A 13,241-nucleotide genomic window follows, 5' to 3' on the forward strand; every position below is an offset into this window, starting at 1 on the left:
TCCTTCATTTCTTGTGCCGGCCTGGGTGGCCGAGCGGTTCTAGGCGCTACAGTCTGGAACCGCGCGACCGCTACGGTCGCAGCTTCGAATCCTGCCTCGGGCATGGATGTGTGTGATGTCCTTAGGTTAGTTCGATTTAAGTAGTACTAAGTTCTAGGGGACTGATGACCTTCGAAGTTAAGTCCCTTAGTGCTCAAAGCCATTTTTTGAACCATTTCTTGTACTGTAATATGAAAACAGGCTACATTTGAAATATCCAGTGTAAACCGCTCTAATATCAAGACAGGTTGCGAAACGCCACAAGCGGTACGCGGCAGAATTGACAGGCAATAGGAAAGCTCTGTATCATCCTCCGAATATATTTTTCCTCCAACTCTCCAAACTCTTCTATACCTTAGTAGTAGATATTAGTTGATGGGAGTCATAATGGAGAGGAAAATTCTTCTTGCGTTAGTTAGATTTATTTTTTGCGACTGTCGGGAACAGAGGGTTTGTCAGTGAGCATGATGCAATGCAATTGCCGGGATTCAGAACTGGTAGTCTACGACTAGGAGTGCTTCACGCTCATTAAAAGTTAGTGTAAGAGTGTAGCTACATTGGATGTATAAGACCATAGCTGAAAGTAAACCTCATGGTTACCAAGCAAGTATCTCATTATTTTATTGGCTGCTAACTGGTCAACTTGCAACGGATGCATGTACGCACCACTTCTTCTAGGTGGTACCTCTGGAAACTTCCTTGACATTCTGCTGGATTTCAGCGATGGTGATTACCAGTCTGTGGGGCCCTGAAGCCATCTGCTTCTCTCTTGGTATCCGCTTTGCTGCCTGCTCTTCCCAGAATGCCCTGCGTGTAGTTACGTATCTCGAGGAGAAGCGAGTATGATGCACAGGGCATGAGTTGCGAAGAAGATAATTTCCTTAACATCGAATTGTAACAGAACAGGCAACAGCCACAATCATGTATTTTATCAAGGATATTTGCAGTCATTTGCGTTAGCCGCAGTCAATGACCTGCCGAGTTAGCACACAGGAGAGTCGGTCGCTTGCTTTGTTCCACCCTTGTTGCAACGGGTGTGCCGCGCGGGATTATCCTAGCGGTCTAGGGCGCTGTAGTCATGGACTATGCGGCTGATCCTGGCGGAGGTTCGAGCCCTCCCTCGGACATGGGTGTGTGTGTTTGTCCTTAGGATAATTTAGGTTAAGTAGTGTGTAAGTTTAGGGACTGATGACCTTAGCAGTTAAGTCCCATAAGATTTCACACACATTCGAACATTTTTTTTTGAAACGGGTGTACGGTTTAATGAGTACAGAGTATGGATTGAGAGTAAATCGAAGAAAGACGAAAGTGCTGAGAAGTAGCAGGGATGAGAAGAGCGAGAAACGTATCAGAACTTGGGGTAATGGGGTACATAAGGAATTCTATCTAGGCAGCAAAATAACCCAGGACGAATGAAGTGTGGAAGACATAAAAAAGCAGACTAGCTTTGGAAGGAAGGGCATTTCTCGCTAACTATCAAACATAGTACTCAATCTGAGAAAGATATATCTGAGAATATTCGTTTCGAGTACACGATTGTATGGTAGTGAGATAGAGGGTAAAAACGGTAGAGGAAGGCATAGATTGGAATACATCCAAGACATAATTCATGATGTAAGTTGCTGTTGCTATTCTGAGATTAAAATGTTGGCACAGGAGAGGAACCTGTGAACCTGTGGCGGACGGAAGGTGTTAGGTCACTGGCCCACGTTCGAGACGCTTCCGCATCAGATGGAGACGCAACACTTCACATGGTCAGCCCAAGATAGCCGTATTTAGGCCCCTCGAGGCGGCCGGCCGCGGTGGCCGAGCGGTTCTAGGCGCTTCAGTCCGGAACCGCGCGACTGCTACGGTCGCAGGTTCGAATCCTGCCTCGGGCATCGATGTGATGATGTCCTTAGGTTAGTTAGGTTTAAGTAGCTGTAAGTTCTAGGGAACTGATGACCTCAGATGTTAAGTCCCATAGTGCTCAGAGCCATTTGAACCAACCCTCGAGGCGAGGCTGCCGTCGTCAAAGAGCTTGGATTTGCTGTGGCGTCCAGACAGTGCCAGGCAACGTTATACCAGTGACAGAGCTGCCACCACCATCGCCGGGCGTTGAAACCTCGACCGCCACATGACCACAGGGCAGCTGTGCGCGCTCACACACTCATAGGTCCACGTCGCTGAGATCCTGCCAGCAACACATGTGTTGCGGTTCAAGTAGAAGGCTCATTTGCCTTGTACTACTGGGGGAGACGCACTCCTCCGTGTTATCGGTGACAGCAGAAGACGCCGTGGGCAGTCTGCTAGCGCAACAAGTACGAGACCACCACTGACGAAGTGGCAACGGGCACATTACGCGCCCTCAACTGGTAGCAGGGCCGGCGCTGAAAGGTCAACACACCTTCAGACGCCTTGATGGTGTATTTGGCGCACTCGCCAAAACTCAACACAAGCAGCATCGAAGACTCAATACACTACTGGCCATTAACATTGCTACACCAATAAGAAATGCAGACGATAAATGGGTATTCATTGGACAAATATATTATACTAGAACTGACATGTGATTACATTTTCACGCATTTTGGGTGCATAGATCCTGAGAAATCAGTACCCAGAACAACCACCTCTGGCCGTAATAACGTCCTTGATACGCCTGGGCATTGAGTCAAACAGAGCTTGGATGGCGTGTACCGGTACAGCTGCCCATGCAGCAACACCATACCACAGTTCATCAAGAGTAGTGACTGGCGTATTGTGACGAGCCAGTTGGTCGGCCACCATTGAATAGACATTTTCAATTGGTGAGAGATCTGGAGAATGCGTTGGCCAGGGCGGCAGTCGAACACTTTCTGTATCCAAAAAGGCCCGTACAGGACCTGCAACATTCGGTCGTGCATTATCCTGATGAAATGTAGGTTTCCGCAGAAATCGAATGAAGGGTAGAGCCACATCTTAAATGTAGCGTCCACTGTTCTAAGTGCCGTCAATGCGAACAAGACCGAGATGTGTAACCAGTGGCACTCCATACCATCACACCGCGCGATACGCCAGTACGGCGATGACGAATACACGCTTCCAATGTGCGTTCACTGCGATGTCACCAAACACGGATGCGACCATCAGGATGCTGTAAATAGAAACTGGATTCATCCGAAAAAAGACGTTTTGCCATTCGCGCACCCAGGTTCGTCGTTGAGTACACCATCGCAGGCGCTCCTGTCTGTGGTGCAGCTCAAGGGTAACCGCAGCCATGTTCTCCGAGCTGCTGCCAACGTCGTCGAACTGTTCGTGCAGATGGTTGTTGTCTTGCAAACGTCCCCATCAGTTGACACAGGGTTCGAGACGTTGCTACATGATCCGTTACGGCCATGCGGATAAGGTGCCTGTCATCTCGTCTGCTAGTGATACGAGGCCGTTGGGATCCAGCACGGCGTTCCGTATTACCCTCCTGAACCCAACGATTCCATTTTCTGCTAACAGTCATTTGATCTCCACCAACGCGAGCAGCAGTGTCGCGATACGATAAACTGCAATCGCGACAGGCTGCAATCCGACCTTTACCAAAGCTGCAAACGTGATGGTCCGCAATTCTTCTCCTTACACGAGGCATCACAACAACGTTTCACCAGCCAACGCCGGTCAACTGCTGTTTGTGTATGAGAAATCGGTTGGAAACTTTCCTCATGTCAGCACGTTGTAGGTGTCACCACGGCGGCAACCGTGTGTGAACGCTCTGAAAAGCTAATAATTTGCATATCACAGCATCTTCTTCAATGGGTAGGTGACTCTTCACCTTTACTGTCAATATTTTTAGATGCTTAACGACATACGCAAAGAACTTTCTTCTGTGTCATAAGATATGGAAACAACGGGTGATGCCGCAATCTCTGACACTGCTGATATCGCTAAGATGACATGGCACTATTATCGATTTTAAACGAATATGCAGTAGAAAGATATTTACGTTCGTGGATGACTTACTGCATTAAAACACATTTTTTGAAAGTACTAATACAAATGCAGCCAGGGCAGTATATGAACGAATATCCAAGCAAGGCTAATATTTTCGGTGTACCCACAATCGCCGTTTTTCAGTACGTGATCTCTACATTCAATGTATTATGTTACGGGCACAATCCTTTATTAAACAGAAAATACACGTAATGTGTCCTTTTACCTTCGCAAAAGTATTATTTAGTAATCAACCTTTCCTCGCCGTAATTCAGTAGAAACCCTCATTCTCCCGTCATTTACGGCTCATACATCTGCACCTCTACCTCATAAATCGCTTGACGAATCTCAGTAAATTGAATACTTTTGTCATTCCATAGTTATACACTTCAATCAGCATTAGCAAGAAGGTTGAAATTAACGACTGCCTTTGTTATATCAGAAGGCACAGAGTAATTATGTCGATGTTTATGGTTCCTAACATATCTAAATGTTAGTTACATTTTCTTTGGTCGTTTTTCGTTAAATTTAATTTAATGAGGACTTCGGTGTAATTTAAATGACAGAGTGTCTGCAAGACGTTCGCTTGTTCAGAGAATGGGAAGAAACCATTTGTTCTTGAACAAGCCCTTTGGTGATTTCTTGCACTTCGTATGTCTTACAAAATCGTACCATCTACGGCCTGATAGTAAGATGATTATTTTTTCATACAGTAAAAGATCTAGGTTCTTTTCGTAAAAATATTGGCACGATATTAGTAATTAGCTATTTCGATAGTCATCCTTGTAGCTGCAGAGCTTAATTTGTCTCCCAATTCCATTGGAAATACTTGAAGAGATATTAGGGCTTCAGTTCTCTACGGCAGTATGGTTTTGATGTACATGCAGAATTCAGAACCCTAGTGATTCCTAGCTAACGTCTTCACTTTCTTACGTGATACTGTGATGTGTTTTTTTACTTAATTTTATCCACTGCTGTCAGTCTTTCTTCCATGACCGCATTACTTCCTTAAAATTAAGGACAACTAGACGAAGTCATATCATTTTTTTTCAGGACTTGGTTAATTCTGGTCCTGATAACATTACAATGATGTATTACAAAGTGGCACATTGCGAATATAAGTTTACGAAACTAACAAAAACCGAAAAGTAATTTACTGTTTCCAGTAAGATATTTTCCTATATGTATTCGTTTTGTAAGCAGTAAGTTTTGGAAACAGTAAGTTATTTTACGGATTTGAATTACTTTTTTAAACTAGTGTTCACAATGTACCACTTTGTAATACAGTATATCACTGTAAATTACCAGGACCACAGTTAATTAAATCTGAAGAAGAAGAACGACGTAGACTGTCATAGCAGCAGCAAGCGAGCACCCAGCACTGGAAATGCACGGTGTATTGAAATAAAATAATGATTGTGACGTAAGACAGAAAAGTGGTTCAAATTGCTCTGAGCTCTATGAGACTTAACTACTGAGGTCATCAGTCCCCTAGAATTTAGAACTACTTAAACCTAACTAACCTAAGGGCATCACACACATCCATTCCCTTGGCAAAGTAAGAGCCTACGGAATATCAGACCAGCTGTGTGGCTGGATTGAAGAGTTTTTAACAAACAGAACACACCATGTTGTTCTCAATGGAGAGACGTCTACAGACGTTAAAGTAACCTCTAGCTTGCCACAGGGGAGTTTTATGGGACCATTGATTTTCACAATATATATAAATGACCTAGTAAATAGTGTCGGAATTTCCATGCGGCTTTTCGCGGATGATGCTGTAGTATACAGAGAAGCTGTAGCATTAGAAAATTCCAGCGAAATGCAGGAAGATCTGCAGCGGATAGGCACTTGGAGGGAGTGGCAACTGACCCTTAAGGGGCTCCGGAACGCTCTATACTTGCAATGTTAAAATAACGCTTATAAATTACATCTTTCCTCACAAAGTATTTGAGGTAGGAAGTTGAACTTTTTACAGATTATGTATTGGAATATGGGCTACAACTTAACACAGGGATTTTACAAAATTTTAGTTCAGTTATTAAAGATGATTTTTTTTCAATTGTAATGAAAATTCACAACATTTTTTTGCAATTTTTTATTTATAAATTCAAAAATATACAGTTTTTTGGAAAAAGGCTGTGTTAAATTATGCAGAAGGTACTGTGTAACATTTACACAATATGTGTAACATATGAGTGTACACTTCACCAGTTAGCAATCCTTTGTTATATTTACACCAACTGTCTTCTTCTTTGGGACACAAGCTATGTTGGGGATTTTCATCGGTTGAAGAAGTATGAAAAAAAAAGAGCCCAAACATGTCTCCTTTTCTTAAAAGCCTTCAGAGGATTTCTAATAACTTTACTTTTACTCATTATTATACTTCATCAAAACAGAGACTCAAGAAACAGAATTAATTACGAATATTTTCGAGATAACGACAGAGTAAATAAACATGAAACAATCGACAATCACACCAGCGATATATATTGAACCATCACAGGTTATCCACAACACATACTTTATCTCACATCACTGAAATGTACCTGATGAACACGGATGTTAGCCGGCCGAAGTGGCCGTGCGGTTACAGGCGCTGCAGTCTGGAACCGCAAGACCGCTACGGTCGCAGGTTCGAATCCTGCCTCGGGCATGGATGTTTGTGATGTCCTTAGGTTAGTTAGGTTTAACTAGTTCTAAGTTCTAGGGGACTAATGACCTCAGCAGTTGAGTCCCATAGCGCTCAGAGCCATTTGAACACGGACGTTAATAATAACACCATTTGACAGCAGTTTAAGAGCGCCACAGTGGGTCACGCTCATGTAGAACACATTTCAAAAAAAAATTTAAAATAGTTGTAGTCTTCGGAATTGAATAAATTATATATCTATTAAAAGGTAATAGTCTGCAGATTCAGAAAACGCAAAAAAGTAAAAATTGAACTTTTCATGATTTTGAGCCTTTCCGGAGCCCCTTAACATAGACAAATGTAATTTATTGCGAATACATGGAAAGAAGGATCCTTTATTGTATGATTATATGATAGCGGAACAAACATTGGTAGCAGTTACTTCTGTAAAATATCTGGGAGTATGCGTGCGGAACGATTTGAAGTGGAATGATCATATAAAATTAATTGTTGGTGAGGCGGGTACCAGGTTGAGATTCATTGGGAGAGTCCTTAGAAAATGTAGTCCATCAGCAAAGGAGGTGGCTTACAAAACACTCGTTCGACCTATACTTGAATATTGCTCATCAGTGTGGGATCCGTACCAGGTTGGGTTGACGGAGGAGATAGAGAAGATCCAAAGAAGACCGGTGCGTTTCGTCACAGGGTTATTTGGTAAGCGTGATAGCGTTACGGAGATGTTTAGCAAACTCAAGTGGCAGACTCTGCAAGATAGGCGCTCTGCATCGCGGTGTAGCTTGCTGTCCAGGTTTCGAGAGGGTGCGTTTCTGGATGAGGTATCGAATATATTGCTTCCCCCTACTTATACCTCCCGAGGAGGTCACGGATGTGAAATTAGAGAGATTCGAGCGTGCACGGAGGCTTTCCGGCAGTCGTTCTTCTCGCGAACCATACGCAACTGGAACAGGAAAGGGTGGTAAATACAGTGGCATGTAAAGCGCCCTCCGCCACACACCGTTGGGTGGCTTGAAAAGTATAAATGTAAATGTAGATGTAGATGTGGGATTCGAACCTGCGACCGTAGCGGTCGCGTGGTTCCAGATTGTAGCGCCTAGAACGCTCGGCCACCCTGGCCGGCGACTTAAGACAGCTGCCCTTCATTTAACGAAGTGTTTCTCTGTCCGTTTTGTGGTCTAGGTGCAACCACAGGTACATTGGATCCTCATTAAATGTACTGTAATTTTCTTCGTAATAAATATCAACATATTGTATAAGTGGCTCAAATGGCTCTGAGCACCATGGGACTTAACATCTATGGTCATCAGTCCCCTAGAACTTAGAACTACTTAAACCTAACTAACCTAAGGACATCACACAACACCCAGCCATCACGAGGCAGAGAAAATCCCTGACTCCGCCGGGAATCGAACCCGGGAACCCGGGCGTGGGAAGCGAGAACGCTACCGCACGACCACGAGATGCGGGCGTATAAGTGAATCAATTATTCTAAATGAGGATATAGTTAAGAGGTGCTACATAGGCTGTGCAGGAATGAAGAGAACTGACCAGAAGAGCAATTCAGAGAATAAGAAGGCTATATAAATAACTGGTATCTATCATAACGGGTTTGAAAGAAAGAAGTTTTTAGGAAAAATGTGAGAGAAGTACATTTAATCAATGATGAAGAGCAATATGTATACAAGAAGTTCACTGGAGTATTCAGTGGAAATAATTCTCAAACACTATAAAAGAAACAAAACTCGGCAGACACAAGAACAGTCCTTGCCATTTTCCAGTGCGTAGCGACATGTATCTTGCGGTTTTCTTCCCTCTGTGCGGGATGCGGAACTCATAACCAAGCGGGAAATGGCCCTCGGCAGGCGCAAGCCTACCTCTTTCTTACGCGGACAGAAAGAAATGAGAGAACGTGAACAAGATTTAAGACAACAAATAAAAATCCGTCTCTCAGGCCATCTTTTATTTGGACTGGGAAACCGCAGCAACGCTCCACACCAATTTACTGACAAACCTCCATCTCAAGATTTTTTGTACCTGTACGCAACTCGTTGCGTTATATCCTAGAGAACAGATTATTATGCCTCTCCCCAAAACTATAAGTAACTGAGATTCCTAATTCGGAAGACAGCGGCTGACATAGTCATGTAACTAATAAATCTTCTCAGCTGTAGTCCGTTAAGAGAAACTGATCATTTATTGTGTGTAATTATGAGTTTATTCTGACGTCAGTTAACACTTTCAAGTGATTTGTACTTCTATACGTATCAGGGATGCACACATAATGAGCTGATCGAACATAATCTAAGGCTAATTTAGGAGCAAATCGTGAACTTACGTACTCAGCGTTTTAGACGGACATACAAGTACAGGTTGGCTAGGCGGTATTCCAATAACGAATTGCTCGATTAATGACGTAGTCGAATAACGATTTTTTCGAGTAAAGACTGGCCCTTATACTGGCTAGGCAAATTGTGTACGTATTTTCCTGTAAAGTGTCGCTAAATTAACCTTACGGCACACCTTTGGATGTAAGTGTTCAAGTAAATACGTTATTATTTTTACTTAGGTTTCTTATATTCCCCTATTAGACTCAAAGCCGTCAGTTCTTTGTTGCTGAAGACGAACTAGTGAAATTAGAATGCCAAGAACGTGATGGTGGCGACCACGAATTCCCCGTAACGTTATACAAGCTCATAAATGCTTCCTAACGACCGTGTCTCCGTCCTGCTTGCCAGCCATCTGCTTCACAAGTGTTTTTACTTTTTTGTACTGCTCACCTGACTATCCAGATATTTTGTTTTCTCTGTTTTAGAACTGATATGACCTCTCTATAGGATGGAAAAGTTATTTCCATCTTATGGGATGTTGTAGACGTCGACGGATCCAGTCAGTGAGTCATATGGACAGTTTGATCATAATGTAGAGCAGTAGTAGTGATTGACATTGTTCAAGAATGTTGAAGGTTAGATGAGTGGATAGAGCAATAAATGAAGCGGTATATCTTCGACTTAAGTGTAGATCATTGATAGGAGGCAACCTGCGGCATCAATAACTTGTTAATTTGCTAATGGAGAAAGTTTGGGACACAAAAATTATAGAGGAGTACAAGGAATGAAAAAAGTAAACGAGTCCAACTGAATGTAGGTTGGTGAGATGAACAGTGTTGCACAGAACAGTCTAGCGCGGAGAATTGTGCCAAACCATTCGTGCTTGTGGCCAGAACAGTGACAACACCTTTTCCTTTGCGAGACTGAGACCTGTCCCGTGATGTTAAACCTATCTCTTCATCACAATGAAATTTTCAATCTGCAGCGGAATCTGGGATGATGTAAAACTTCCTGGCAGATCAAAACTCTTTGCCGGACCGAGACTTTAACTCGGGACCTTCGCCTTTTATGGGCAAGTGCTCTAGCAATTGAGCTACTCAGACACAACGAACGACCCCTACTCACAGCTTTAATTCCTCGTTTCCTGCCTTCCAAACTTCACAGAAGCTCTCCTGCAGACCTTGCTGAACTAGCACTCCTGGAAGAAAGAATACTGCGGAGACATAGCTTACCCACAGACTAGGGGATTTTTCCAGAATGAAATTTCATTCTGCAACGGAGTGTGCACTGATAGTTCTGCAAGATCTGCAGGAGAGTTTCTGTGAAGTTTGGAAGGTAGGAGAAGAGGTACTGGCGGAAGTGAGGACGGGTCGTGCGTGGGAAGCTCAGCTGGTAGAGCATTTCCCCACGAAGGGCAAAGATCCCGAGTTCAAGAGTCGATCCGGCACACAGTTTTAATCTGCCAGGAAGTTTCCATATCTTCGTCTGCGACTTACAGGGGGATGGTTCAGTCCGTCATGTCAAAACCAACTCAGAAATTTCTCATGCGTGTGGTATTCGCTGAAAGAAATGTACGTCAAAATTTTAATTGCTAATGCGAACTGCGAGTATTTGTTTTTAAATGTTAAATGCATCTCGTCGCATTATTTGGGGGTGGTATATGACTCAGGACAGGTGGTCATATGTTCCTGAAATAATGCACTTGGTGTTGCTAAGTTCAACATAGATTTTGTTCACATGGCTACAGTTTAGCCATACTGGTGCACAGTACTCCGCCGCACAGTATACCAGTCTCAGCGCAGGTGTCCTCTGGATTGTTGCCGTTGATCCCCAAGTGGTTCCGTAGAGTTTATGGATGCTGTTTCTTGTTCTTACCTTGGTAAATGGTTTTGTAAGGCGTGATTTAATTGACAAAGCTCCCCTAGGTTCCTTGACTCCTTGTGTTTGAGGCGTGTGCCGTCAAAGTATACTTCATTTTTACAACATCGAAGCAAATCCTTAACTACCGGCACACATAGATATTCCTGATCCGAGTATCAAGAGGCTTCGTTCAAGACATCCTCCACTTGCTCTCGACAGTCTCACTGGGGCTGACATCACCTCTTGGGGCAGGACGGAGTGGCCGAGCGGTTCTAGGCGCTACAGTCTGGAACCGCGCGACCGCTACGGTCGCAGGTTCGAATCCAGGCTCGGGCATGGATGTGTGTGATGTCCTTAGGTTAACTATATATGACGGTAGTATCTGCTCCCGAAAGAACAGTTACCGTTGATGACCATGCAGCTTTGCTAGAAATGAAATGATAATTAAATGGACACCCGGTCGGGGCACACATTTTCAACATGTCCCCAATGAAGTACATCAACGCCTGTTTGCAGCTAGGGTGTCCATTTAATTATCATTTCATTTCTAGCAAAGCTGCAGGGTCATCAACGGTAACTGTTCTTTCGGGAACAGATACTACCGTCATATATAGTTAAAATATGGCTTCCCGGCCATTGACCTTCTTGTGCGAACGCACACGCTATGCCCGAACTCGTACGGGACTTGGTAGATTAATCTGCCACGAGTAATGAGTATGATGGGCAAACATCTATTAGGCGTACTACGAATGTAGTGGTGTGGACATGTTGGGAATGTGGATCTCACGGGGAGCGTGCAAGGGATAAGTCCCTGCAGACGCACTATCCTCTGTGCCCACGGTGGCTCAGATGGATAGAGCGTCTGCCATGTAAGCAGGAGATCTCGGGTTCGAGTCCCGGTCGGGGCACACATTTTCAACATGTCCCCAATGAAGTACATCAACGCCTGTTTGCAGCTAGGGTGTCCATTTAATTATCATTTCAGTCCTTAGGTTAGTTAGGTTTAAGTAGTTCTAAGTTCTAGGGGACCGATGACCTCAGAAGTTAAGTCCTATAGTGCTCAGAGCCATTTGAACCATCAACTCTTGGGGACGAGGATGGCTCCAAAAGGCCCCAACAACTTACCACCTAATGCCTTGTATTACTGAAGCAGTTCCTGGGTTTGATCAGCCCCGCAATATCTGGTCACCTCTGAAGCGACAAAGAACTGGGAACGGTAGATGTGCTGACTCACTCTTCAAAGGAGGACTGCTGTCTTCACCAGCATGTGAAAACCAACCAACACATCAGAGAATGCAGAGCCAGATCGTACAGTGGGGAGTTTGAAGAATTCCTCATGGCATCCCAAAAATCCAATCAAGATGTTTGTCTGTGAATATATGTAATGTAGAATAACGTGATGCAACAATGAAATGTACTTAAGTGCCATACGCTAAATAAATAAATACTAATTTTGCCCCTTCCCCCCCCCCCCCCCCCCCCACGAGCAACCGCTTTTGACAGAGGTTTGTACAGCCCTTCCTGCCTAGCTCTCGAATCGGCGAACAAGCGGACGTAGCGCCTCATAGCTCGAAGTCCAAAGAGCAGACACGTGAATTTTAAGCTCTTAAACCAGACAACAAGGTCTCACGTGATTCATCTTTTTTTAAGCAAGGCAATGTAAGATGTTACATTAGACAACTTCCATCAATCGGGATTTTAAATTGTCGACATTAAATGTTTTATAAGAACTCCTGTAGCACAGTTCTTATGACAATTTTGGAATAATGTATATCTTTCTAGCAATGATACAGGCAGCTAAAGGTGTAGATTTCATTATAATTTCATTCCTCTAGAGCTGCGAGACCACCTGTACAGATAACAGCTTCATATAGTTTCTTTTTTATTCCTAATGTCGAGACGCCGGCCTGGGTGGCCGAGCGGTTCTAGGCGCTAAGGTCTGGAACCTCGCGACCGGTACGGTCGCAGGTTCGAATCCTGCCTCGGGCATGGATGTGTGTGATGTCCTTAGGTTAGTTACGTTTCATTAGTTCTAAGTTCTAGGGGACTGATGACCTTAGAAGTCAAGTCCCATAGTGCTCAGAACCAATTGAACGATTTTGAACCTAATGTCGACACAAAAATGTGAAGTGTTATTGGATGACAAAAACAAACATGTTCTTACACCATGCTCGCCTGAAAAAAGAAAAATGAATGCATTGGCACTTAGTATTAATTACAATTTCTTTTAGACAGAACTGGAATGGACTGAGAAGCGGTTTTGGTCGCTATTCCACATACTGAGCTGCGTACCAGGAATACTTGATCAAATTAGTTCAATGCGGTGATGCAAACTGACAGTGTAGAAATGACTGAAGTTCAACAATAATGTTCTGTTGATAAATCTGTAATAGCAAAAAGGTATCGGAAATTATCTTATCCGACAA

The 13,241-nt window shown here is 43.7% G+C and overlaps 1 non-coding gene across 1 annotated transcript; it reads left to right on the plus strand.

Moving 5' to 3' along the window:
* The first annotated feature begins 12,720 nt into the window (after positions 1–12,720).
* Positions 12,721–12,804, plus strand: Trnap-ugg (transfer RNA proline (anticodon UGG)). The gene has a single exon. It is a non-coding gene; the product is annotated as a tRNA-Pro (tRNA).
* The last annotated feature ends 437 nt before the right edge of the window (positions 12,805–13,241 follow it).

The sequence above is a fragment of the Schistocerca nitens genome, chromosome 1 (genome assembly GCF_023898315.1).
Source record: "Schistocerca nitens isolate TAMUIC-IGC-003100 chromosome 1, iqSchNite1.1, whole genome shotgun sequence".
NCBI lineage: Eukaryota > Metazoa > Arthropoda > Insecta > Orthoptera > Acrididae > Schistocerca > Schistocerca nitens.